This window comes from Passer domesticus, chromosome 2, assembly GCF_036417665.1.
Source record: "Passer domesticus isolate bPasDom1 chromosome 2, bPasDom1.hap1, whole genome shotgun sequence".
Taxonomy (NCBI): Eukaryota; Metazoa; Chordata; class Aves; order Passeriformes; family Passeridae; genus Passer; species Passer domesticus.
The window spans coordinates 120,383,896-120,406,847 of NC_087475.1; the positions used below are offsets into that span (position 1 = coordinate 120,383,896).

The following is a 22,952-nucleotide window of genomic DNA, read 5'->3' on the forward strand; positions in this document are numbered from 1 at the left end:
ATTTGTCTCAGTTATCATGACCATAACAAGCAGACACTAGAGAGCTCCACACAAGCAGCCTTGGAAGGTAAGGGCTGTATCACATTTACGGCATTGATGCCCTGTGAAGGCTGACCTAGAACAGAGTCTGGACAGAGATAAAGAATAAAGTAGGGATTTATTAGATTTATTAGATTTATTAGATTATTTATTAGATTTATTAGAAGACCTCAATGGATACACCTTGAGCAGCACAAGAGCCCAGCCAGGGCTACACCCAAGATGAACCCAAAATGGTCAAAAAATGGACAACTGGTCATGGGGTCTCACACATTTATAAGTTTTGGTCCATTGGCATATTGGAGTTAATTGTCCAATTACAGCTTTAGGTTATGAAGTCCCATCCCTCTTTTCTCTCTTCAGCCTACATTGTTTCTGCTCTTGAGACTGAAATTTGGGTGGTTGTCCTTCGTCCCAAGCTAAGAAAGGAATTTTTTTGACTGCCTACAGTGTGAGGAGAGCTTACCAACACTTAATATGAAGCTCTGAACTACGCAGTAAAGCAGCACAGAATCTGAAAAATACAAAAGCTAAAACCTAATGCATCAGGATAATATATAAAACATGCTTTTTGGATCTATTTTAGAGGTAAAATTCAAAGGTGACTCAATTTCAAGTTAGGAGCTTTACACAAACTGCTGGTCTTGGGTTGTTAGACTGATATCACAGCAGGGGCTTTGGTAAGGGTAATGGTCACTTTGTGGGGTCAGTGTCAGGGTTTGGACTTTTCCAAGTTATTGGATCACTAACCTTATCCTCCATCTGAGATCATACTCTGTGAAGGTAACAGATCAGAGCCTCTGGTTCACTAAGATAACAATCACTTATTTGAGCAGCAACTTCACTGAACTTATTTCAGATACAGGAATCTGCCAGGCCTGTGTGGGCTACGCTGATAAAATGGAGAGCAGGGCTCTCCAGCTGCTCTTTCTTCCCTGCTGCCACGTCAGAGTCCTCATGGGCCTCTTTGACACAGCCCCTCTGTGAGGCTGTGGGCTTTAAAAGGCCCTGGCTCAGCTCCTCTTGATCCCAGTGAGGTCAGGGTGACATTCTTGCCATAAAGCATTAGGGAAAATGAAGTCTCAGCTGAACACAGAGAAAAGGGGACATCTCTGCTTTGATAAATGCCTTTCTGTTCAGAGGGATATAGATTGAGTAAACAGCAGTCCTCTAACATGGCAGGGGCAACGCTCTTTGAATACTGCATTTCAGGAAAATAAAGCAAGACAGAGGCAACTTCAGCACTGCTTCAAGCACTTGCAGTCCTACTGGACATAAGAGTCAGCAGTAGAACTCATTTTTGGGCACAGATTTTGAACACAGAGGTTAATTATATGATTAATGGCAGTGGAATTGAAATAATAATGAACTAAACAAAATCCAGTTTTTCACTAGGTCAGGCAAGAGAAAATGAAAGGCAGAAGAAAAAAAGTTGATATTTTTGTCTGCCAATGTAAGAATTGATATATTAGAAGAAATAGTGTGTTTTAGTCTTTCTTTAGAAGCAGCAAATAGCTTCTTTTCACACAGCATTAAGAATCAGTGGCTAAAGTGATTTCACCAAATGGGGAATGTATCCCATTCAAAGACAGCATAATGTGCATTGTTATGGCTTTTTCATTTCTCCTGAATAGCAGCAGGTAGCTATTGTTCTTCTCACTTCATAATCTTCAGAGGTTTTCAAATTTTCCATTGTAGATAATACCATCCCAAAGGAGATTGCATTATTATTGGCTTCTCTGACATTATTTCAAATCTGTCTTTCTTTGGTCATGTTTTGAGGTGAAATAAGTACCATCATATCTGCCTGACTCTTGATATAGAGTTTTATTTTCAGGAGTTGTGGAGCTGTTCAGGTGGATTTCCTTTTTTTCACTAATTATTTGCTTCCTAGTTAATGGGGTGAAGGGACCCCACTCTCACCTTATTAAAAAAAAAAAATTAAAAATTCAGCAGCCTACGTAATTCTTCTGTGATTTCAGTTAAATACTTGTGTGGGTTTTCCCCCTCCTTCACCTGCATTTACTTGTGGAGATCTAAAAAAACCCAAAACCACTGTACCAGGAGACTAGAGAAACCCTAGGCCTCTGCATTGCCTATGTGTGATAAGGCCCTTTACTATCTCTAAGGAGTAAGAATTAGTGCTGCAGCTTTTCAGCCTTCATTCCTTTTTTAAGTTCCTTAAAGTTCATAACAGCAGAAGAGGTTTTGATATATGGGGAAAAAACAACTTTGATAATTATCAGCCTTCAGATTAAACAGCTGGATTTTTCTAATGAAAAAATCAGGGTACATATTCCAGTTCCCAAGGATCACTAACATCCCATATATTAACTTTCTTCACTCCTAAGATACAAAAAAAAATGCATACTGATGTTTATATTCTATCCCTAGTCCAGAGGAAATCCTTATTTCAATCACTAGCAAAACAACAAAACAAAACACAAACAAAACCCCCCCCAAAAACTAAACAAAAAACCACAAAACAAAAAAAAAAAAAGAAAAACAAAGAAGAAAAAACCCCAAAACAAACAAAAAAAAAAAAAAACAAAAAAAAAAAACAAAAAACTTTGCATTGTCATACAGAGGTACACGGTCCAGATTATTTTACTTGATTTTCTTTTGGTAAAATTCCCAACAAAAAACAAAACAAATAAAACACAAACAACTTTACAAATATATTTTTATATATATAAAATATATATATCCTCAAGATATTTTTAATAGTAACAAAAAAAAAAACAAAACCAAAACCACAACCAAAGTTGCAAAGCAGAAGCTTTCCAAAACCTAAAATTAATTAGGATACTATTAGATTATTACTCTCTTAATCCTTCAATTTGCCTTTAGTTCACTAAGGAGTAAGTTGTAAGATTTGGTTTTCTTTCCCACAGCTAAGTTATGCTTCCCACAGCTCTAACTTGAATCAGAAATGAAAAAAAAAAAAAAAATATATATATATATCTAGAAGTTAGATAGGTGACAGAAGAGAGATGCTCAATTCCAGGAGTATCCAAACCAAAGTAAAAACCTTGATAAGATCACTTGATTGTCACTTCTAGCTAGTTCAGTTGATGCCAAACCAAAACTGCTTGAATTTGCTGACCCCTCACTCATTGCCTACCAGGCTGATTTTCATATCAAAGACATTCATAAGGACAAACTCATCCTTACTTTCCAGGGCCCATATCAATCAAAATGCTTCAATAAGGTCTATGGATCGATTCAGTCTCCTATTTGCAGGACTGAAGTGTGAGCAGGTTAGCACCCTTAGCTGAATAGTGTGATGTCAAAGCAAAAAACCTATACAAAACAATTTGCTCAGCAGTCAGCTCATCAAGCTTGCTTGGGTAACGCCAAAACATAAGCTCTGTAGCAAAATTATATGCCTGAAGCATACCTAACTTCCTGAAGTTTTGCAAGGTTTAGTTTTGAAGGTTATTTTACTGACATTTTTAGCTTTTGGAGCCAAGTCTCACTCATCTGAAGAAAAACCGTAATTTTTGTTCGTTTTCTTGCCATAAGAAAGGTGTAAGCTTCCAAAGTCTTAAAAATGCTGGATCATTCTAGTCCAAGGTAAACGAAGTACTTCTTACGTCCAAGTGGTCTGACAATATTTTGAGTGGAAGAGGAGAACCTAAGGAAGACTGTCAGAGCTATTAAAAATAAAATAAAACAAATTTAAAGGAGCGAAAGGAGGCTATTCCTGGTTATTTACTCTATATAATCACAATGCTTCATATTCCTGTGCAGATATAAAATAGGATTTAATCCCATCAAAATCCCACCAGGAAGTCTTCCTGCAGACACCAAGAATGCCTCTGTGCCCAGGCTCTTCTCACAGCATTTAAAATGTTTACGGATCAAAGATCCAAGAATTACCCTCAGGACCCATGAGGGCTGCACATGTGAGAGCATTGAAGGGGGAAACACATCAGAAAAAAAACCCCAACAAAACACAAAAAAAACAACAAAAAAACCCCAAAACAACCAAAAAAAAAAACTCAAAAAAAAAACCACCCAGTGATTTATGTTATCCTTGGCACTCCTAACAACCACACCTAAACTTCTGACCCACAGATATGGGCATAATGGGAAAGAGATACTTTAGCCATGGGACAGATATGTAGAAGTCCTTCACAAGGCACAAATGTCACATACACACAAATGTCAGTGCCAATTCAATGATAAATTACATCCATCTTGACAGAGTCTCAGGTCTCACCTCGTGGCCGACCCCATGACCTGAAGTATAATATCTTCCAACAGACCCTGAGGCATTTCCTCCGTGCATTCAGAAATCCCCTCTTGACTGTTCACATGTGCCTCACAGGAATCACTGTCATGTCAGGTAAGATTGTGTCAAATTCTGGTGTTTAACCTCAGAATCGCCCTGCTCCCCCACACCAGGGGATCATGCACATTGCTTCCTCTCCAGTCTGTTACAGGGATGTGCATTTCCCTCGTGGATAGCTACTGCTTCCAGCCACTTCATGCTCCAGCTGTTCTGTAAACAGCTGATACTTTGTCTGCAAGTTGCTACCCCTGGCAGTGGGACTACACCCAGGGATTACTTCCCTGCTGATGATAGAGGGACAGATGCAGAAGAAAAAATCCTTGAATAGGTGCCTTACAGCTGAATTTCCAAATTTTCTGCTACTGATTTTAATTTATCAGTGCTACCAAGAGTAGTTGGAGACAAAATCAACTTTATATTAATCTATATAGGAACACAGTGTTTCTGGCCTTCTTTACTAACCACTATCTTACCTTGATTACCTCTAAACAACCTACCTCAGAATTTTCTACCTAAGCAAACAAAAAACAAAATTTGAATTATTTTTGAGTGCTTTCATGAATAAAAGCAGTTACTTCAGCTACTTTAATTCACAACTTGATCTTTTTTCCCCAGTCACAAAAACCATTATATATACCTGAAGGCATCTGCCAAATCCTGCCTGGATTGCATGTTCAGCAGAGCAGTTACTTGTTTTATAACTCACACTGGTTTCTACACTGAAGCCTCACCAAAAGGGGTTGTTCCACACTATCTGAGCCAAAGAGCAAGTCCAGTGACAACAACCAGGCTCAGCAACTGAGTACAAATCTGTTGGCAAATCCTCTGCATTTCCTCTGCTAGCATTTAGGAGCTTTGGGAAGATCTGTCTGTCTTTTTTTTTTTTTATCAGAAACCTGACAGAAAGCTTTCAGATCCATCACAACATTCTGCTTCTCCATTGGGCTCATGATGTTGTGAGATATTTCCCACATGGGAAAGAGCCACAGGTGGAGGGTAGGAACGTGGCTGAAGCATAGGGCGCTGTCACCTGCAGGCAGGATGTCCCATGGCTATGTCAGAAGATCGTGGCATGTAAACAAAGTGATGAAGACTGAAGGTTGCAGGGCACCACTGAAGTCAGTGCAAAGTTATTCAACTCTGCAATTAGTTCCTGGGAATGTAATGATAATGTTTCAGTAGTTGTTGCCCTCTATTTGCAGCCTCTCTTGGAGAAGAATTTGTTGCATTTACAAAGGTTGTGGCCAGATGACAAACTCTGATAGTTTTCTTCCATTTCTGACTTCTTTGATTCCTAAATACACACAAGATAGCAACCTGATTTGGATCCCCAAAGTATTCAGTATGCCGCAATTCTTTTTCTTCCAAATGGATATAAGTGCTTGCTCAGAAAGCTGTAAGGACAGAAATTGATTTTGTATTCTCCTTTCCTTGGTCCCTTGGGAACAGAATGGTAAACAAAGAGGAGACTAGGTGAATTCCAATGTTTGCAGCAGGGTAATTAAAAATTGTTCAGTGTATAAGGGGAGTTTCTCAAGGTTACCATAACCATAGAATCACGGAAAGATTTGTGTTGGAAGGGATCTTAAACATAATCTCATTCCAACTCTCTGCCATGGGCAGGGACCCCTTCCACCAGAGCAGGTTATTCAGAGCTCCATCCAACCTGACCTTGGACACTGCCAGGAATGGGGCAGCCACAGCTTCTCTGGGCAACCTCTAGCAAAGAATTTCCTTTCAACATTTAACTAAAATCAACAATAACAACAGAAGGTTTTACATAGTAATACTACTTTGTTTTGTGGCAATGCTGAGTATGACCTGTCACTTTTAAAATATTTATCTTTCTTTCCGATATGTTAGAATGTTTCTGGTTTTGTTTTGTCTATAGTTTTTATATAGGAAGTCACAGAAGATACATGCAAATGATTTGCAAGTAAAAGAGAAACTGTAGTGATTAAGGAAGAAGCATAGAAAGAGCAACATAGAAATACAAAAACTTCAGAAACGTACAGTGCAGCAAGACACAAGGGAAAAAAGTGGGGAGGGGGGCAAAAGGAATTCTGAGATAAATTTGTTATATCAAGGCTCAAAAAAACTACAATGTAAGCATTAAAAAATCCCCAAATAATTGCAGATTTATCCATGTTCTCTTGTTGTCTGGGTTCCATTCCTAGATCCTGCAGATTAGGGTTAATAACCTTGTTTTTGAAGCAGAAGTAAGAATTACATAAACCACGAATGGCAAATAACCCAATGAAGGGACTCGGTGCGTGCTTCTGCTGAATATAATACAGATAGTGATGTCTTACAGTGGGAAGTCTTAACTTACTCTGAAGCTCTCTAATAAAGTTTTCTCTTCTTTTTTGTAGGTAAACAGTGACAAGGTCAAGTCTACAATCTGTCTGAAATTTTATGTGAATTTCTCACCAAACATACTTGAGGTCTAAAATTCCATTAACTTCCTACCTCTGGAAAATGCAAACTGCAACTTTGTCAGAATTTCTTTAAATTTGCATTTATATTCAAAATTAAGGTTTATTAATAAAGAACAATATTTTCATACAACAGAACTATGTTCAAGCATCTCATAAAGCAAGTAATTTTTTTTCTTACTTTTTATGGTTTTGGTTGATTTAACTGAACCCTTTTGAAAAAAACTACCTAGGTAGTGACATGCAACAATACAATCTGACATTGTAGTAGGTTTTCTGCTTTAGGGGACTTTGAAGTGATCTTGCACTGAATTCAGTTCACAGCATGTTAAACACAGAGGAAGAACATGCTTGTGTCAGGACCTCACAGAGTTGAAATTTTTGCATATCTTTACCTGAGTATTGGATGTCAGGCTCAAAAAAATAAATTCAGCTTTTGTCATCCTTTCTTATGGAGAGGAGTTAACCTAGAACACTACGGAAACCCAGACTGTTGCAAAGAGCATAAGAGAAAATATGCTGGGAAAGAGGAGGGTTCCTGAGACACTGAAGGACAGCAGCATGTTGACTTAATTGGGGAGGAAGTTGTTCTCCGGTTGTATTGTTGCTGCCACCATATTTTTCTTCATATTAGTTCTGCTTTCATGTCTGAAATGTCACTTTGGGGACTGCTGCCAGATGTTGTTTGGATGAAGGTGACAGAAAGTGTTATAATACTAGATGAGTCTGGCATATGTGCATCATCTATAATAAAGTTCTACCTGCAAGAGCAATGATAATTTGCAGAAACTGATGAGCTTTTACTGAAGAGGAGAAGCTATGGCCAGCACTGCATAAGTAGCATGAAATTCTGTCTCCCACTGAGAGTTCACTGCGAGTGTGTCTCTAATAGCAAGTTTATGAGTAATGGTATAAATGTATGCTAAAAATATTAAAAATTTTTAGCCCTGAGAAAATTCAATTCAGTGTTTCTAATGCTCAGTCCTGAGCACTGAAAGTATTTGGTAGTTCTGGGCATAAACCAAAGATGGCTGTATGGATGCCTTATAGTCTTTTCAATAGAATATTTTTCTGCAGAGAAATATTTAATTTTATCAAATTTTTTTCTTTTTTTTTTCTCTACAGCAGATCATGACACTAGTTTTCTTTTTATTACCTGCATTTTTAATTTTGCTCTTCTTTTTTCTCTTTCCTCTGTACTGTCTACTCTATTTTACTCTTATATTTGCCACTGGAAAGGGAATAGAAAATAATGTTTTGTCAGATGTTTTAAAAAAATATGTTAAGAATAATTAAAGAATAAAATCATCATTATGCCCTTTGGTTTCATAATTATCTGTATGATAATATATATTATTTTAAAAAAAAAGTAAATACATATTGATATAAAGATAGTTGTAGACACATGAAGATATGTTCATAAAGAGCACACATAGCTCATCTTTGTACCCTATGTCAAAGGTGTAAAGAGTCTCAGAAGACATTTAAATTACAAATACTCCTATTTTAAGTCCCTGGAGTAATTTCCCTTTAAGTGAGATTAAGATCCAGTATAAGTATTATGAATGGGACCATTATTCAAGTCAGATGACAGTTCCCATTATAAAGCTCTGATTTTGGTGGCCTATAATTTTGCTGAACTTTAATCTTTTAGTCTGACATGTTCCTCACTGGCAGGATGGGACTGGAGGCTATATGGTTGAGAAGGATGGTCCATCTGTCAGAAATACAGCCTGTCTCCTAAAATTAAAACTTCATTTTCTCTCCTCACAGCATATTCTTACTCCCTGTCTCTACTTTCAAGAGATACTCCAGTGTCCTTGGGGTCAGTCTCTGCTTGCCACCTACCTACAGCAAGATGAGGATCTGGGCAGTACAGAGAAGAGGAAAAGAGAGGAAACTGGAGGGAAGTTAGTCCTGCTCCTGTTGGAAACACTGTTGTCAGGTTCTGCTTTTCTCCCTCTTCCCATTTTATTTTAGACCCCATTTTTTAATATCCCAGCAGGAGGCCAAAGAAGGAATAATCCTGAACTGCCTTGCCATCCCCTCTGTTAAAGAGAATACATCTAAATATATATTTATTTCAGCCAGTAGTGAGAAGCTTGCTAGTGAAACTGTGATGTGACAAAAGTAACTTACTAAACCAATTTCTATTTATTCCTGAGTCCCTGATTTGCAGAACATCTGAGTATTCACAGCATCATCTGCCAGCAGGAGAATCTATACATTCAACTAACCTAAAAATTAACTAATCATAAAACAGCCTGAAAAGATAAATTGACTGTCTCAGTGGGAAAGAAAATTGAAAGTTAATTTTGACCAGTGTTATGAAAATAAATTTCAAAAAAACTCAGATCTGCACTTCATCAGTTCTTGTGTATCTCTACTGTAGCGATTGAACTTTAGGGCATGTAAAAGATATTGTAGGTTAAAGGGCAACAAGTGTTAGTTTGTGGGAATTGTGCTGGCAGCATGGATTCATAGCAAGAATACTTGAGAAAATTTGCTCCTAAATGAAACAGAGGGAAAGCTATTTCATATAACAGAGAACAAGATGGATCTGCTTACACAGTACAGAGTTAGAAAATGTGCAACTCCAATGTAACTCATTCAATTGCAAAAAAATTAATTGTAATATCTCAGGATTGAGCTTGGACTATTACACTACTGATCCACACACAGACGTTTACATTTTAGAAACTCAGGTTGGCAGGGTATAACATTCAAAAAAGTGGTGGAAATAAAACTGAATTAGAATATCCTGCAAATCTGAGTAATGCACATATAATTTCTTTTTCCCTGTTCCTCAGTAGCTACCAAATAAAAAACAATCCATACGTGCGAAAACATTATATCAGTGGCTCCTCAGTAGTCATACAGAACTATTTCAGCAGCTACCTAAATCAGCCTGCAATCTGGGTCTTAAAAGAACTGGGAAATTAGCAGCAGCAAATTATCAGTGATGGCTGGAAATTTTTTACTCTAAAGCCCATCTCATAAATGCAGGTCAGCTGTTTGGGCATGTTTAATATTATATTTAGAAACCCATTTTATCTCAAACAGGTTTCCTTGGGACTTGTGTACAGAGGACTGGAGAAAATCATCATTCAGAAGTGGAAGGCAAGAAGTTATCCGAGAGCATCTAAAGTGTTAACGTGGGTGGTGTGGTTTTACCCAGTAGTTCTCAGCATAGACTAGAGATTTCTCTGTTTACTAATATTTGGATGTCCCATTCTGAGATAGGCTTGGGTGATGCTCCTCAGGGGGAAAATCACCTTTGGACCTTGGTGCTCTCAGAAAAAATACCTGATGTTAAAATATTTATGTGAAAGACATTAGATTTTTCTTTCATTTTTCATTTACTCTCAGGCAGCCTTGGGTATCATTCAGTTTCTGGTATACTTCACAGGATCAGTGCTGAAACAAGCTGAAACCTACACATGACCAGACTATACATGTTCTGGGCTAGAAAGACACACCAACACACAAACAAATGTACAAATACATAAAAAGTAAAAAAAACCCAACCCCACAACCAATTAAAAAATAATTAATACCTCCATATATGCACACACATTAGTCAGCCATAAGGAAGAGCTTCAGCAACTCAGAGAAGAGGGTGAGCTTCTCATCTATTTCAGGCTAACCTATAAGCAAAACAGATAAATGTGTTAACTACTTTCCCAAGTGTAGTCTCAGGGGATGTTGAGAAGAAACATATGCCAATAATTGTAAAGAGGGACTGCTGCTCACTTTTAATTGCAAAACATACGAGAAGGTATGTGGGTTTGAAATACTGTTTCAATACTTGAAAAATAAGAACATAAAAGCAAGTAATTGAACACTGCAACAACTGAAACTATTGTAAATATTAAAAGGCTGTATTTTTCAGTACTTTTTTTCAGAAAGTACAGTATTACTGTATTTTCAAAGATAAATACATAGCATTTATCTTAGAAAGCTCAGACAGTTTACCTAGCTGTATCATTATCATGCCATTCATCAGCCACTGGTTATTTGTCACTTTTAGCATTAATTGACTGGTGATCCTCTTATTCTCTGTCTCTGTCCTTAATATCTTCTATGTTAAATTTCCTAATGATTTTTTTGTTTTCTGTGATAGTTTGTAAGAAAATTCTTGCTGTTTGTACTTTTAGCTAGATAGGGCTGAGCAAGGTTGACATAGAAAATTAATAAACAAAAAAAACCCCTGTGAATTTAACTGGGAAGTTACAATAAACCTTAAAAATATTAAAATATTTATAGCCATAGACTCAAAAGAATTTCATAACACACAAAACTCAATGCTCTCTAGTTCAATTAGTCCACTCTTTTCCCAGGCTACAGCACTGCATGGGACTGCTGTGGCCAGAAGTAGGACTTGGCACTTGGTCTTGTTTAACCAATGGTCTTGGCCTATCTATCTGGCCTGTCTGTATGTTCCAAAAAAAAATGTCAATATATGTGAAAAATTAGTAGCATCCAATATTGTTATCCTGCATCCTATTATTTCTCTATTAAATTTTGAATAACTGTTTAAAAATTGTGGCTGCATTTGAAAGAAAATTAGGACTATTAAAGCCATTAAGTATTTACAATGTTCTTGGGAAATGGGCAAATACTGAATTAGTTTCATTACTTTGAAAAAGGATGCAGCATCAACCATTATGAGACACTTCAGTACATCTATAGGATAGCAACACTGTAAATACCTAAAGTATGTGGAAAGATTAGACCTAAAGACTCCCACTAGGAGACACAATGGAGAGAAAATTAGACTTTATTAATTCCGCTCTCCAAGGAACAAAACGTTTTTTTCTCAGTCAGTTGCATCAGGCTTTGTATTGCTGCTTTAAAATTAGCTATGTCCAAGTCAAATTCATTTAGCTGAAAACTCCTTGAGGTACTTTTGATCTTCCATAAATCAAAAGCTCTTGTGAAGAAACTTAGCTTCAACAACATTCCTGCCACATATTAAACTAAAAGCCCGTGAGATGTTCTTAGCAGAATACAGGAATTATGTTACTGTAGATTAGAACAAATACATTCTTGGGGTTTTCCTTACAATTTTCAAAGCAATGCAGAAACTGTTTTCTTACTTTTTTCTCATGGCTTTCTCCAGTGGAAGAAGAGTTGGTGCAAGTATTCCTGGAATTCACCATCCAGAAAACCACAGTACAGCACTGACAAACTCCATTTGTCACTCTGTTTAGGAGACAAGTGCTTTGCACAGGGATTCTTGCCTTGTTCTGGACACTTAAGAACATCAAAGAGCCCATGACATTCAAAAAGATCCAGTGCTCTTCCATAGGTCATCTCACAAAATACTTTGTCTGGTCTAGCAGGCTTGGTTTGATTTGCTTTTGGGATTATTAGTCCATTGGTTAAGCTTCAGTTATTTTATTCAGTTTTCATTCATAATCAGGGGATTTGAAAGAACAGTAACAATCAAATACTCCACTGTCAACTGAAGAAAAGTGCCAATGTTAAATTCCAACTCACAAGGATAGCATCTTAATAAAGGTTGTAATCTGATGGTGATGTAAACCATTGAAAGAAATATATCACATTTATAATGTAAGGTGGTTCATCAACTGCAAGAATAACTACAAGAATCCCTTACTTTTTTTTTTATTTCAACTTTGATAAGTGGCCTTCAGTGCTGCTTCTATACTTACATCATGCTTGTACACTCTAATATCACATAAACAGAAAAATCACCCACTTGCTTCTATTCTCTAAAAGCTTTTCCAAGTGTTGATCATTACTGTGCAATAATTTGGATATTTTGATTTTAAAATACACCATTAATAAATTATTTAGACAACTTTGGTCATACCTGTACACTCATTTTCCTGCCTGTCCTTGCTTCTTATGCAGTAAACTCTTTTTTCCAAGGGAGGTGTTTTACTGACTCTAAACTTTGCACCCTACAGCACCACATCTAACTGGACTATCAGAAAAATATTCTCATCAAAGTGAGTTCTGGAAAAAGCAGAAGACTGGGTATCAAACTCAGTACTGCTCTTAATTCTCAGTGAATTTACTAAGCTAAACTATGTGCCTGTGCAATTCTAGTTTAGGAACCAGTTTTGATCTAGGTTCATTCACTGCCTGGCAGTCCATCAAGCATTTCTATATTTGTGTCTAGTTTAAAATCATAAAAAGAAATCTGGTTCTTGAAAAGAGCCATTTCTTGGGCTGCACTGAAGATGGCTGTTGGCAAACGCCTGTTACCGACAGAAGCATTAAACATTCTGCTTCAATGTGCGGCTGTGTTGGTCTTTTAATTGATTGGGAAATTCCCAAGAATCTGTTTCAAACTTAACAAGCACATTGGAGAATTCAAGATTCAGCAGCTCAAAGACACTTTTCAGTGATTTCTTGTGCTGCAACCTGCATGTGGGGGTTGTGTGTAACTAGACTAGACCATGCACCTAAGATTTTGTGACAGCACTGTCCAAGAGTTAGAGCATCAGTCTTGTGCTAGTTTTTGAATATGTAATCAAAAATCGCCAATAAATTAAATGAAAAACAAACAAACAAAAACCCTCTAACTGCAGAGAGAAATACTTCCCAAGAAAAATCTCAAACCAAAGTATGATAAAACAAATACAGATTTTCCAAGTTAGTGTAAAACAGAGGGGAAAAAGGGAAATTTGAATAGGAAAACACAATAATAATAATAATAACCACCATCATATCAACAGGGACAGACAAAACAAGTAAACAAAACTGCAAGAAAAGTGGAATTCCTTCACCTCTTCTTGAAAAAATTAAATTTTTATGCAGCTCAAAGTGGTCTGGATTTATTTTACCTTAATTTTACGTTAGGTTTCTACCATGTGAGCAATGTAGGTCAGTTTTAAAGGGAAAAAAAAAGTGACATTTTGAATCAAAAAGTCAAAGTTTCATTTTACAAATGTCAAAATGAAATGGTTTGGCATTTCCAAAATGAAACATTTCATTTCAGAAAGGTCAAAATGATATGTTTTGACATTTTTTAAATTTCTCCTTGCATTTGTTCTGACCAGAACTATTAGTCAAATTCAACCTTGATTAGTTTCAGGCCCCTTTAAGCTCAATTTTCTATCCTAATTACCAGTCATGAAAAAGGATTTGCCCGGTGTCATTACAACAAAGAAAACAATACGATCTTTAAAACTCTGCTGGCACTGCTGCTGTAGCACACTCTCTGTCCCTCTCCTGCTTTGCCTCAGCCTCCAGCATCCAAGTACCTACCCACGTATTTTCACAGCTGGGAGAGTTAGCTTTGCCCTACTGCATGCCTTAAATTAAAAACAATAGCACAGCCAAAGGCACAATGCCTCAATTAAACCAGAAGCTGGACAGAGAATTAATTGTCCTAATGGACAGTTTTCAGCATTTTTATGGTGCACATATATTGCCCAGGTGTTACAATTACAGTCACTATAAAAATGCTTATAGGTGAATAAATGCACCATGTGAATGCGAGGCAGAGTAATCTGCCCATTGCCCTTAGCAATAACATGTCAGCATTTCTTTTCAGTGTCTCATGGGCAGTCCACACTAAACTCAATATTGTTAGTTTAGCATCTTATGAATAAATAAATCATATTAAGCATGGCAACCGGGATTGAGGTCAAAACACTGAATAAGAATAAATAAGAGAAGTTATAATGCCTGCTTGCTGTGTTGTTGGGACATGTGTGTAGCAGAGTGAGAGATCAGCTTTCCCACTATTCTGCCAGTGCTCTGGGATCAGTGAAGGGTGGGCAGGGGACAAGAGCAACACCATTGTGCTGACTGCACACACACCACTCCAGATTTACAGCAACATCGCACAGAAATACCTCACCATGGAGCCAGGGGTTCTTCCATGAGCATTGCTGGAATGGCAGAATGCAAAAGGGATTTATTCCTTTGGCATGCATTAAGGACAAACCCAAGGAAAACAGGCAAAGGGATGTAAAGAGAACCTATGACCCTTTTTCCCCAAGCATATCAGATCCTGATGAATGTCATGGATCATATCATTCTGTCTGTGGTACATTCTGTCTACAGCCAGAGTAGAAACAACACAGGTCCAGGAATCCTGCTGTCATTAATGCTTTTTGCAAGATTTTTGGTTTGCTTGTTTGGCTATCAGCTCTTTTAATGAATATTTAGAAACTTGTGGCATAAAGATATTCTGTAGAGAATCTTGGGAAGTACATAAATATATTTAGTAATCTTTCCCTTACTAGATCTTGCCTGCACAGAATATCTGTACAGAAATTTTCTCTTTCAGTCCAGTTGATGTCTGCTCTGTTTGTTCCCTCCTCATGACACTATCCATCTCCTTTCCACAAAAATCAAGTAAAACTATGGTGCTTGTGTCCTCCTCATGCCCTCAAAACTGGCAGGTTGTCAATATGTGCTATCCTGCACTGTGTCTCCTGGAATCCTTCTTAGACTGATGACTTTCAAGCCCTAAAACATGGCTATGCAATACTTTGTACATAATGTTATCTGCTGACAGAATCAAATAGCATGTTATTAAAGTTTGAAAGGCTTTATCTATTTTTCATAAGCATTTTAATAGGCACTGCATTCCCTTTTGCCTCCCATATGTTCATCAGCCAAACTGATCTCAGAATGGACATCGTATACTTAGATTTTATTACAATAGATCTCCCAGAGGCAGTAGAAAGAAGAAACAAGTGCTTAGCTCTACTTTACCTAGGCTTCAAGGATTGCTAAAGGACTGCAGCACAAAGGCTTTAGGTTTTGTTTGGTTTGGATTTTTTTTTTCTTTTTCACTTTTGTGGCTGATGCTCCAACACCAGATTTTGAACTATAGCTGTACTCACCCCTCATGGCTATTTTTACAGCTATTTTCCATTTCTCTATTTTCTGCTTGGGAACACCACTGTTTTAAGTATTGTGAAGGAGCAAGTTCCAACTCCAATGCTGATGGAGCATGGAAACTTTGTGTTGGTGTCCAGATTTCTCTCCCACAATTTCACCTATCATAATTCATAAGGCATCATGTTGTAGTATCAACCAAAAGCAGTGCTTCACAAACTGCACCACCTGAGACAATCCTTAGATTTTCACTTGGCAACCCCCCAGAAAATTTACATCTGGCAATTCCATTAGTTTTAATTATATAAATTTTCATAAATACACATTTTCAGGATACAAAAACATTTTTTTCATTCAAAAGAAAGCTTTCAACAAGCTCTCAGCAATGGATTATGAAGCTAGTAAAACAAAGGGCATCTTACTAGAGGATCGATTGCCTACTTTTAGAAAATATTGGATTCTTTATCCTTCTAAATGAAAGGGCTTCAGGGATAGATCAGTAATCCAAGGATGAGCAATCCATGGCAAGTCTACCTGATATTCAAAAAAGAACAAACATTCTGTCTTTTAGGACATATTGGCCACATCTACACCATACAGCATTTGGCCTTGCTTCCACATGGGTGATGTGGCAATAACAGCAAACATTTGGTTTCCATTCATGTAGGAATCAGGATAAGCCCTGCTGGAGCCATTAAGAGAGTGCTTTTAAAACATGAAGTTATGTGGACAGAACTGAGGGCCAGGACCTCTGGGTCAGCACTAGAGGACTGTGAGGGAGGAAGGGGGAAAAAACTGGAGCTGTTCTACTCACCCTGTCTAGGATAGCAGTTCAATCCTCATCAGAATCTATTTCCAGGAGCACAATTGAGTTTTTTTTTTAGGAAAGCTGGTGGGGGCACTTGGACACAGAGCCAGGGAGCTGGCTGACAGGTTAGTGGTGTTTTATTTGTCAGTATGGCTGCACCTGTAGAGACATCAGCCCTGTTATGTGTGTGACATGTACATTTCATGTATGCTGCAACACAGTAATTTCACATATTGCCAGGAGGGAATGATACTGAATTAAAAAATAAATTAAAAGAAGGAAGGAAAAAGGCAGTGATCAAAATGATGCAGCAATGCAGAGAGATTTCTTTCAGAGCCAGAGCAATCACTGTTTTCCTTAAGGCTTGTAAATGCTTTCACCTTACACTGAGGAATTAGGAATAATATAACTATTTCAGTGGCTCAGTGCAGTACATTTCTGCAGTAACTTGCCTGCCCTCTACCAGCATTTCTTTCTCTCCCAATGGTTCACAATTTTGGTTTTTCCCCACATCTTTATATAAAGATCTTTATATTATGTAAATGACACAGAGCATATATATACCTTTTGCTTTGTGTACTATATTTCCTTTACAGGAAACCATGATATTAAAAAACAAAACAAAAAAAAAAAAAAAAAAAAAAAAAAAAAAAAAAAAAAAAAAAAAACACCAAAAAAACCCATTTTACACAAAGAACAAACCATTCATAACAGTAATGTTTCCATGTCAGATTACTAATTCAAATTTAAGCAATATTAACTAAATTGTGAAACAGATGGAAAGACTGATTTACTATACTTTGAATCACATGGTATTTTTTCTGATTCTCAGATGAATGGTTTTCCATTCATTATCCTAGTCTGGGTGGGTTTGGTAGAGCTTTCTTTGCTTATGCCTGAGCCAGTCTGCTATTGATTAAGGAGAGGCAAGAAAGCACTGATTTGGTTTCCCCTCCATGCATTTGAGGCTATATTATGATTTCATCAAAACTCACTCTTAATTGCATCTCTATAAAATATCTTCACACATCTCTATTATGTGAACAGGAATTTTTTTTTTTATTTATTAAAAAATCAAAACTGACTTTGGTGGAGATATTTTAATATAAAAACTAGCACAGCTTCATCCTACTATGATGATGAATGATAACAGGAAATGGGCCAAAAAAGTCTCAAAGAATTTCAGAGCCCTGTTCCACGTGGAACTGAAGTATGTGCATAAATTCTCTGTGGAATAAGAACACGAAATAACATCAGATTTATTTAATTTCTTTAGTTAGTAATCATGATTATCTTGTATACCTGAGATGCAAAGAAAAGTATTCCAACTTCATACTGAGAATAGTTTCCTCTTTTCATTAAGTATCTAAAACAAAAAATTAATTCAGTACCTACAGGAACTCATAGGAACACTTTTATATAGGCAACAAGGAAAATTTACCAATCCTGACACATTCACCAGCTATATGAAATAATCTGACTAAGATTTGGTGCCAGTTATGTTCTGAGATGTAGCAACTCAGCAGAAAATATGCTCCTCAATTCCACAACTAACTTGAGCGGATCAAGATAGGCAAGAAAACCGGTACTTCCAGGTCAAAAGTTCTTAAATTTTTAATATATAATGAAAGAAAAACACCCTAACCAAGAAAATCATAAGCTGCCTTGTCCTTATTTCAGCTTTGTAACAAGTAACCTTACAGGGTTGTTTAGCTCATCTGAAGGCAAAAGAATATGTAAATATTGAAAGATATAATGGGTCAGAAAGACAAAAATATTAATATTATTTCAAAATATAAAAAAAATAGAAAATGACAGAGAAATAAGCACCTTCATCTCTTAAAGGTTGTGTCACCCAATAGAATCTTATACAGGATGAAAGCTGTAAGGTGATAATTGCATGATGATGTCAGTTTGTAATGTGCAGTAAATGCAGGACACAAAAGAGCTTCATTAGAAGATGGGTTTTCATTTTCTTGCCCCTCTTCACTCGCTGGAAACTAAGAATTCAAAAGGCATCTTGAAGGAGGTCAGCATGTGGTACCTCTGGAGAGGATTGTGACAGTAACTAGGATGGACTCAATCAGAAGGTACTGGTGAAATGGAGTGTGAGCCCTTAGAAAATCTGTTCCTGTTGCTATGTTATAAGAAGAGAAGAAAGAAGACTTTTTTTTTCTTTGTTTAAATCTAGAAGTCAGAAATCCCAGTTTGCTATCTAAGGTTAAAACTAACAGCTGGAAATATCTTGGGAAAATTTCTATCTATAATTAAACAGAAAGGGAAAGGATGCATATCTGGAAATGTATCCACTGAATATAAAATTGTCCTAAAGAGGTAATTTTAAATTTTTATCTCATTAGTGCAATTCCTTTTAAATACAATTGAAAAGAAAACCTGGTTACCTTTTGGTTTTATTTACCACGTGCACACAAAACATGCAATCAAATTGCACAGGACATGGAATAAGAGCTGATGTGTGAAGATCAGGGCTGGCTTTGTTGCCTGCTGAGCACTTCAGTGCAGATCTATGTAGGACAAATTCCACTGGAGAGTGTCTTTTATCATTAGCTGATCCCAGGGTCTCATGGAGATTTCACTTCATTGACCAGCTGTGTCTTTCCTTGTTCTACTGAAAAGCACAGTCTGGTGGGATTATTTAACTTTTTTTTTTTTCCTTTTTATTTTTCTCCTCTCTCAAGACAGATGTTAGCTATGCGAGTTAACCACTGGTTTTACAGGCCTCAGAGGATTTGTGTATGATCACAGAGGAACAGGAAGAAAAGAAGGAATAAGGTCTGCAAAGAACAGCTTTCTGGAGCTCTGACCAATAGGCCTGCATGCTCAGAATCGTAGTTTGGTTTTTTTGTCCCCACTGATGCCAAGTAGAATTTTTTCACTTATTTAAATCCTGTTGTACTTTAAGAATTTTTAGGGGAAGAAATAAATAATGATTAAAACAAACAAAAAAAAAGGTACTTTTAATAGCAAAAATTTCACGTGGGAAGACAAGGGAAGGAAAGGAAAAAAAAGGGAAAGTCAAATTGCTAGTATCACATAAGCTGAAGAAGGGAGGAAGGGCACATCGCAGGTTAACATCACAAACTGTTTAGCAGTTCAGAAGACATGTAGATTCCTATTAAATAATTCAGTCTGAACATCAACACCTTTTCAGGCTAGAGAGTTCTTTTTCCACAGGAAAAAACAAGTGCCAGTTACTGACCAAAATGTCTGGCCTCTTCTTGCTCATAGACTATATTCAATTTTCACTGCTTATTTATAGAGGAGAATTAAGGTTAACATCATATAGGACAGGAATAATCTTTAGATTTTCCACTGTGCTATTTCAGCTTTCTTACTGCAGTTCTCCATAAGATGTTATTTGTTTTGTTTAAGATTTACTAACAGCCAGTTTGCAAGCTGAATTATGCAAAAGGCTTATTGAAGGCAAGATCACAATTTCCCCTCTCCGTGGACATGTTTGAACTGCACTGTGAAGGAATGAATCTCGCCCTGAATCTTTCCTCATTCCCAGACTCTAAAAGGAGGAGTGTCAAGGAACTTCAGAGGATGTCTCCCTCTTGAGTATTACAGTTTGCACAATGATCTGGTTTGTGAAATGCTAGAACATGAAACATCTGGAACCCTTTGCCAGGGAAAAACACAAACCCGAATGTGCTCTGGGTCATATGTGCCCAACATCATCACTAAAACATGTGTCTTATGTAAAGCTGCATCTTCAGTTCAGGCTTGGTACCATATCTGGGGCAGAAGGGTCCATTTTTTTTAGCCCTTCAGAGAAGAATGCATTCCACTTTGAGCTGCCTCTCCAAATCTTGTGGATTAAGAGCAACTGAACGTGCTCTTGCCCTGTCTCAAAATAGTGCCATGGATTAGGGAGCTTGTGTGTGAACAAGAGCTGCATGCAGCACCAGAGCTTTGCAGCACTGGCTTTCCTGCTACAGAGAAACCTCTTTAGCACAATCTTTATCTGTTTATTTTAGTACCAGATAGTAAAATTAATTAGCTTTATTAAAGAGCAAGGAACTTGATACTCAAGAAAACAAGCACAGTAGCAGGATTCCAAAAATATGCCTGCCACCTGGCATTGCCTGATATATGTGGTTGCTTACAAAACATAGCTGCAGCTGTAAATTTTATTTTTTCCTATAGGCAAAATTGATGCAACACTTTTCTCTGTTTATCTAAAAGTATTTGCAGTTCTTGACTCATTAACATATTGACTGGAATATCCATAAACTGACTTAAGACTCAATTTATTAGAAACTTTTTTTTCTTTCACATAGTTTTCTCCAATTCCTACCTATCAAGAAATCTAGATATCTACTGTGCTTCCATGGGAAGTTATTTTCATCATCCACATTAGAAAAAAAAAACAAACCAACAACAAAAAATACACCAACAAAAAAAAAACAAAACTCCCCCCCAAAAACAACCCCAACAAAATAACAAAAAAAAAAAACACAAACAAAAAACACCCCAAAAAAAACCAAAAAAAAACCCCAAGCAAAACACCTCAAGACAATCTAAAAAACACCAAACCCCCACACATTTCCTGTGTGTTTTCATATTGGCTAAAACCCTAGTCAAAGACTATGCTTAAGATAGATAAAATCTCAGCATTAAGGGACTGGTTACAATGAAGAGCTTCACAAATATGAGGGTTTTTGCCCAGACAAACACTATAGCAATGGAGCAGTTAGCAAAGCTCACTTCTGGATTAATAAACTCATATTAAATGTGTTACTGTGTCATTGATGACAAATGTACAACATACTCTATACAACTGCTCCTTTCAAACTCTTTATTTAAAACAGCCTTTAATTAAAACACTTAAAGAAACACTTCCAACTTTTAGATGTGCAGGCCAGCTAACTCAGCTTAATGATGTGCCTTTTCAATATTTCAACTTATCAATAATTCCATTAACTAGATCACCAATATTCCACAAACAAATATCCTGAGATATCTGCATTTCCTGATTTATACACAACATTAAAAATATTTATGTCTCATCTGCATTAAAATGTGAAGACCTGTTATCACTGCTGTGGAACATGTCTCAACATGCAAGCACATCTAGAACTTTCAAAAACTTTTTCCCTAGGAAATGAAGGACTTCATTTACCAGGGATGAAGGGATGAAGTACTAAGTTGAATTAAAGCCTTTACACTCATTTGGGTAAATGTATTTCTGCCCCGTCATGCCTTTTTTTTTTTTTAATGCATTTCTTTGTCCATTATTATCTCAATGATGAGGAAAACACGACACCTAGATGATTCAATAACTGCTGCACTGTGTATCCATATTGTAAAGCTAGGCTTCAGAAAGCAGGACCCCAAGAGCTTGCTAAAGTACAAACCTTTAATTCTTTGCCAGAAAGGCAAGGGATTCTGCTAGTACCACCAAATCATAAGCTCACCCTAATTCTGTCCTTCACCTCTTCCAGGATGCTTCCTTTTGATATGTCCTTTGTTCAGCAAACTAACTAATGGGTGCAACCAAGAGACAGAAACATGCTGAGGACTTTTGGCTCAAAACAAGACTATAAAAAGATTAGGCCAGTACTCAAATTTTACTGCAAAAATATTTGTTGTACACTCATACAAAGCTATCTTATTTTAATGTTGACTTATGCTGCAAAAATATCCCTTTTCTTCAAATTATTTAGTCACAAACAAATATTACACAGGTAAGTAATAAAACCTTGGATTCTAGTAGCTAAAACTGAGTATGATATGAAACAAACTAAACTATGATCATGAAATAATAATAGCAATTTTGAGATTCAAATTAGTCTATTATTGACTGAAGCAAATTCTCTTGTTGGACAATAAAATTGAAATATATTGTTAAATACCTTCTAGCACTCTACCATTCTTCTACTTCTCTTCTCCAACTATTTTCGCATTCTCTTTTTTTTAAATTACCTATATACTGGGGATGTGTTCTACTGTGTAACCTTGGCAACAAGTTATTCCCTTTCAGAACATACTGTACATTCATATTTTTTTACATAATAATAATGCATAGCTATTATCATCTGAAAGCAGCAAGTAAAGTGGTGTATTTGACCCTGAACTTTTCAGGTCATTATCAGGACTGGATGATAGCTCTCAAAGAGTGCTACTACTTTTTTGAAATTATTACTTTGTTGCTTTATTTAGAAAGTTCCTAAAGACACTTAAACATAAATTTGGATTCCAAACAGGAAATAAAAGCCTACCACAAAATTTAAGTGACATTTAGGTGCTTAAAGCCCAAACTGTGATCTCACCAGTGATGACATCAAAACATTTCTCTCTACTTATAAGGTGTGGATTTTAGTTTGAAAAAAAAAAAATTATCTATACAGATAACAGTAATAAGGATCTTTGCTTGTTAGGGACATAAAACCCCCACAAGATTCTTACACTGCAACACAGACCCTCAGACTCTCAGTGCTTTACTTCACTGAAGAAATTTTACTATTAGCACATGAATGTAATCTTGGTTTTCTTTTACAAAAATTAGAGCTCTCTCTCA

At 36.7% G+C, this 22,952-nt stretch overlaps 1 long non-coding RNA gene across 1 annotated transcript in view; it reads right to left on the reverse strand.

Annotated features, from left to right (window-relative positions):
- Positions 1–2,798: 2,798 nt before the first annotated feature.
- Positions 2,799–22,952, reverse strand: part of LOC135294975 (uncharacterized) — a 36,577-nt gene continuing 16,423 nt past the window's right edge. Inside the window, exons 2-3 of the long non-coding RNA XR_010357012.1 lie at positions 10,329–10,418; positions 2,799–5,730 (exon numbers count right to left, since the gene is read on the reverse strand). This is a non-coding gene — a long non-coding RNA (uncharacterized LOC135294975). The remainder of the gene's footprint in view (positions 5,731–10,328; positions 10,419–22,952) is intronic.